This window comes from Petaurus breviceps, unplaced genomic scaffold (genome assembly GCF_028583685.1).
Source record: "Petaurus breviceps papuanus isolate PSGF00001 unplaced genomic scaffold, PetGlider_PUasm1.0 171, whole genome shotgun sequence".
Taxonomy (NCBI): Eukaryota; Metazoa; Chordata; class Mammalia; order Diprotodontia; family Petauridae; genus Petaurus; species Petaurus breviceps.
The window spans coordinates 18,156,302-18,161,510 of NW_027185754.1; the positions used below are offsets into that span (position 1 = coordinate 18,156,302).

The 5,209-nt window shown below is 39.8% G+C and overlaps 1 pseudogene; it reads right to left on the reverse strand.

The window, feature by feature from the left end:
- Positions 1-3,457: 3,457 nt before the first annotated feature.
- On the reverse strand, positions 3,458-4,014 carry LOC138157287 (large ribosomal subunit protein eL24-like; annotated as a pseudogene).
- Positions 4,015-5,209: the final 1,195 nt, after the last annotated feature.

Genomic DNA, 5,209 nt, shown 5'->3' on the forward strand with positions numbered 1-5,209 from the left:
ACCCCAAGCGCGTCCTCAGGGTTTGCTGCTACCACAGGTTCTTGGATCTGCTTTGTTAAAGGAAAGCAACTCAAAATGGATTAACAAGCTTACTTTAATCAGTCAGACATATATCGTTTACCTTGTTCAGGAGAAAAGGTCAGCACCCTGAACCTCAAAGTATACAGGCATAATTATCAAGACAGAAACATCAAGTAGACAGATTTCCAAACTGTCCAACCATTACATCCATACCCAGTCAACATCTGGGTTTCCACATCTGGGTTTTTCAAAGCCGGGGGACTCTCAACAACGGCTTCCCAGAATTCAGATCAAATCACAGAACACTTCTCAAAGTGAGTCCCAAAACAAAGCTACACATCAGGGCTTATATAGCCTTCTCCTGGCTCAGAGAATGTAACAACCTTATTGACTCACTGGCCAATCAAGAAGTATCTACTGAAAAACAAGCCTCCCTCCCCAGGCTTCAGGTGCATTTTAGCCTAGGGGCAGGGAAGATCTTTAAAATTTACATTCGCATTACACCTGTAGAGGAATAAAACCAGTGTAGAACACCAAAACCAAAGGGTAGACTACAATCCCACCACTATAAACCAGCAGAGCTTTCCAGTTGGCTAATTGAGGTGGAGTCTAGCAGCAGTCTATTCTTGCATAGCCCCCAAACCTTGGACAGAAACTTGCAGAACTCAGAGGGAAGTGAATAAAAGGGAAGGGGTATGTGACAATTAGATTTTGCCAGGAAACACTGAAAGCTTGTCTGTCCCTGCCTGTCCCTAAAATCCTGAAATAATCCAATACCCAATACCCCAAGAAAACAACAACAGAACAAGCTTGGATTTTCCTGCCTGAGGGTTACAAAAGTCAGGCCTAACATCAAGTCCAAAGTCAGGAAGGAAAATGTTGGAGGGGATGTGGAAAAACTGGGACACAAATTCACTACTGGTGGAACTGTGAACTGATTTAACCATTTTGGAGAGCAAAGATTTATAAAACTATGTATACCCTATGACCCACAATACCACTTTTTTTTTTTAAAGCAATCGGGGTTAAGTAACTTGCTCAAGGTTACACGGCCAGTTATTTCTGGGTGTGGTGCTGAGTATCTGAGCCCAGATTTGATCCAGGTCATCCCAACACTGGAGCTGGTGCTCCTACTTGCTGTGCTACCTGGCCGCCCCTACAATACCACTTTTAAGTCAGTTTTAAAGTTATTAGGGGGAAAGGAAAAAAAACCTTGAAATTGAGGGGATGTACATCAATTGGGATATGGCTAAACAAATTGTAGTATATGATTGTGATGGAATTCTTCTTTGCTATAAGAAATGATGAGCTGATTGATTTTAGAAAAAACATGGAAATACTTGCATGAAATAATGAAAAGTTAAAATCATAATCAAAAGGACATTGTACACAGTAACAGCAATATTATTCTAAAAACATCTTTGAATGACTAAGTCATTTTGAATATAGTAAATACTCAAATCATCTACAAAGAACATATGAAGGAAGATGCTATCCATCTCCAGAGAAAGAACTGATAAACAGAGTTATATATAGTATTGGTTTTATATATATATATACATATTTGTGCCTAATAGTAGCTTTCTGGGGGCAGGGAAAGGAGAGAGAAAAAAAATTAAAAGCGCACAACAGAGAACAAAAGAAAACTTGGAGGGAAACACAGAAATGCAGAATAACTTTGAAAACAAGTTGTATTTATTACATAGTTTTTAAAAAGTAAACACCGTGAAATAGAAAGAAAAAAAAAAAAGCAAAGTCAGGAAGTAGGCTGGAAGAATGGACAAACAAAAATAACCCTATCATAATGAGCTATTATGGTGGAAAGGACACTATGCAAATGCGAAAAAAAATAACTCCCAAACATCTACAATCAATGCCTCAGAGAAAAACTTGGACACAAGTTCAATTAGAATTTCTAGAAAATATAAAGGAAGTTTAAAACCAAAAGTGAAATTTTTATAAATGGAATGAGAACACTCAAGGAAAAAATTAGGAGAGAAATGAGAGCTATGGAAGAAAGAATTAGAAAGTGAATTAAAAGTCTGGCACAAGTGGTATAAAGCCTTGCCCAAGCAACAAACTCCCTGAAAATTCAAATAAACTAAATTAAAGAATGGCACATGACTTCATAAAGTGACAAGAAATGTTAAAACAAAGTCAAAAGGCTTTTTAAAAATGTGGAAGAAAATATAAAATATCTCAAAGCAAAACAAAGTAATCTGTTTGTATTTGTTATGTGTTATATTTGAAATGATAAAAATGATTACATTATTTTGTGCTGAGGTGGATTATTTCAGGATCTTAGAGATGGCAGGGACAGACAAGCTTTCAGTGTTCCTAGGCAGAGTCTAATTGTCACATACCCCTTCCCTTTTATTCACTTCCTTCTGAGTTCTGCAAGTTTCTGTCCAAGGTCTGGGGGTTGTACAAGAATAGACTGCTGCTAGACTCCACCTCAATTAGCCAACTGGAAAGCTCTCCTGGTTTACAGTGGTGGAATTGTAGGCTCCCCTTTGGTTTCAGTGTTCTACACTGGTTATTCCTCTACAGACTGGGCTAGATTCTGGAAGTGATTATTCATATGTAATGTATATTATATTACATTACAAAAAATATCATAATCTGTTCACAGATCAAGGAAAAAAATTTAAGAATCATTGAACTATCTGAATACCATGACCAAAAAAAGAGACTAGTGGCAGCCAGGTGGCTCAGTGAGTAAGACTGGCTCCAGTATCAGGATGACCTGGGGATCAAATCCGGGCTCAGATACTTAGCACCACACCCAGAAATAACTGGCCGAGTAACCTTGAGCAAGTTACTTAACCCCGATTGCTTAAAAAAAAAAAAAAAGAGCCTACACATCCTATTTCAAGAAATCTTAACATTACCCAGATCTCCTAGAACCAGAGGGGAAAGAGGAAATAGAAAGAATCTGTTACTCAGTGCCTGAAAGAAATCCCATAATGGAAACTCCCAGGAACATTATGGACAAAATCAAGAGCTTCTAAGGCAAAGAAAAAAATACTGCAGGCAGTCTGAAGGAAAGAATTCAAATGTGAGGAGCCACAGTAATGGTCACATAGATTTAGCAGCCACCACTGTAAAGGAGAAAAGAACTTGGAATATGATATTCCAGAAGGCAAAACATATAAACTTCTAGCAAAGAACAACTTACTCAGCAACAGAACAACTAACTCATGGGAAGGAAACGGAATCTTTAATGAGGGGATATCCGTAAGTTGGAGAATGGATGAGTGAGTTATAGTATATAAATGTAATAGAATACATTTTCCTAAACTCTCATCAGTGTAATGGCCAACCAGATATTCCAGAGGACTAATTATAAAATACGCTATCCATGTCTTGATGCAGAACATAGTAGAGAATACAGTGTAAAGAAACATGGGCCATTTCTAAAGTTCCAGGGCACCTCTTTTTTTTTTTTGCTTTAAATTTCCTTTTATTTAATCCAATTTAGTATACAATTAACGTTTTCCACCAACTCGGGGTGCAGAAGCTTTCACAGACTTCACAATTTTTTGTTTAGGTGCTGCCTTTGTAGAAGCCTTAGCAGCAGATGTAGCGGTCTTCTTAGTTGCTTGCTTAGCCTTTTTTTGCTTCCTTGGCAGCCCTGATGGCTTGTTCTCATTGGGCCTTTCGAACTTCAGGTTTCTGGTTCCTCTTGGCCATTATATCAGCAAGAGAAGCCCCAGTGATGGCCCTTTGGAATTTAACAGCCCTGAGACTTCTTTTCTTTTGAATCTCTTCCGACTGGGCGTTCTTGTGCTTTCTTCTATACAGGACAGTCCAATTGATCTGCCGGGGGTTCCTCTTTGAAAGGAAGGCAGACTCTCATTTTGCATTCAAAAACTGAAAAACCTTACCGTCTGTGCGGGCATAGCGCCTCCCATGACCCAGGTAGATCTTGTACCCACTGAAGCTGCACAGCTCGACCTTCATGGCTGCAAGCATCAGGAAGATGGCGAAGAGAAAGAGGGCACCTCTTCTTTAAACACAGACTGAAGATGCAATGCTCCAAAAAACATGGTTTTTGAATCTTTGTGAACTAAGGAAATGAATGCAAAGCTACCTATTGGCCCAGCAAGCAGGCTTTGCCCTGAGTTTGGCATAACAACAATCCTTTGCACTCTGGATGATTTCACCCTCTGACAAAGTGTTTTGCTTTGACCAGCACCAGATGTTCACTGAGGGATTTATATTTGGAGTCTTTTCTATTTCCCAGAGACCTGAGAATGATTTATCACACCTCCTAACATGCTTATAATCCCTATTTCTTCTTCTTTTTTTTTTTTTTTGCTTTTTGGAGGGCAATTGGGGTTAAGTGACTTGCCCAAAGCCACACAGTAATTGTGTCAAGTGTCTGAGGCCTGATTTGAACTCAGGTCCTCCTGACTCCAGGGCCGGTGATCTATTCACTGCACCACCTAGCCGCCCCATAATCCCTATTTCTTATAACAGTTAAGGGAACTGAACCAGGTACCACACTCCTGTTCCCACCATGCTAACTCTGTTTCTGTTTGTATCTGTGAGACAATCAAGCTGGAGACTTCCCACAGAACCCAGGAAACCCTGCATTGTCCACACATGAGCCTGCTGTGGGAAAGGCTAAGAATAATTATGTCATGGTCTAGCCCACTCATGTTTTTGTATATAAGACCTGCCTTTGCCCCAGCATGATAAGCCCTCCTCCTCAGAATGGCTTCTGCTTCTGCAAGCATCTCCTCATTTTGAAATTAAACTTCTGTTTTTGTCCTGACACTCCTACCTCTGGCCTGCTTTGTATGGCTCGACACCAACAGGTTAAAGGCCGGTTCTGATACAGTTAACATTTACTTACCTCCGAGGGGAAAGGAGAGAAAGAAGCCCTCCAATTTCATGTTGAGGTTGAAGAGACTGCCACAGAGGCTTACAATTAGAAGCACAGTGACCTTGAAATGCATGGACCTTTAGAGGTTCAATTAAGTGTTCAGCACGATGCAGAATGAGGCAATTGTTTTGGACATGGCCAGTGTGGACATTTGTTTTGATTGACTATGCATGTTTGTGATGGATTTTGTTGTTCTCATCACCTCCCTTGGGGCATGGAAGGATGAGAAGGCAGATGTTGGAACATTAAAACCATTTTTTCCCCACAATAAAAGCACATTGTTGTTATTGTTGCACT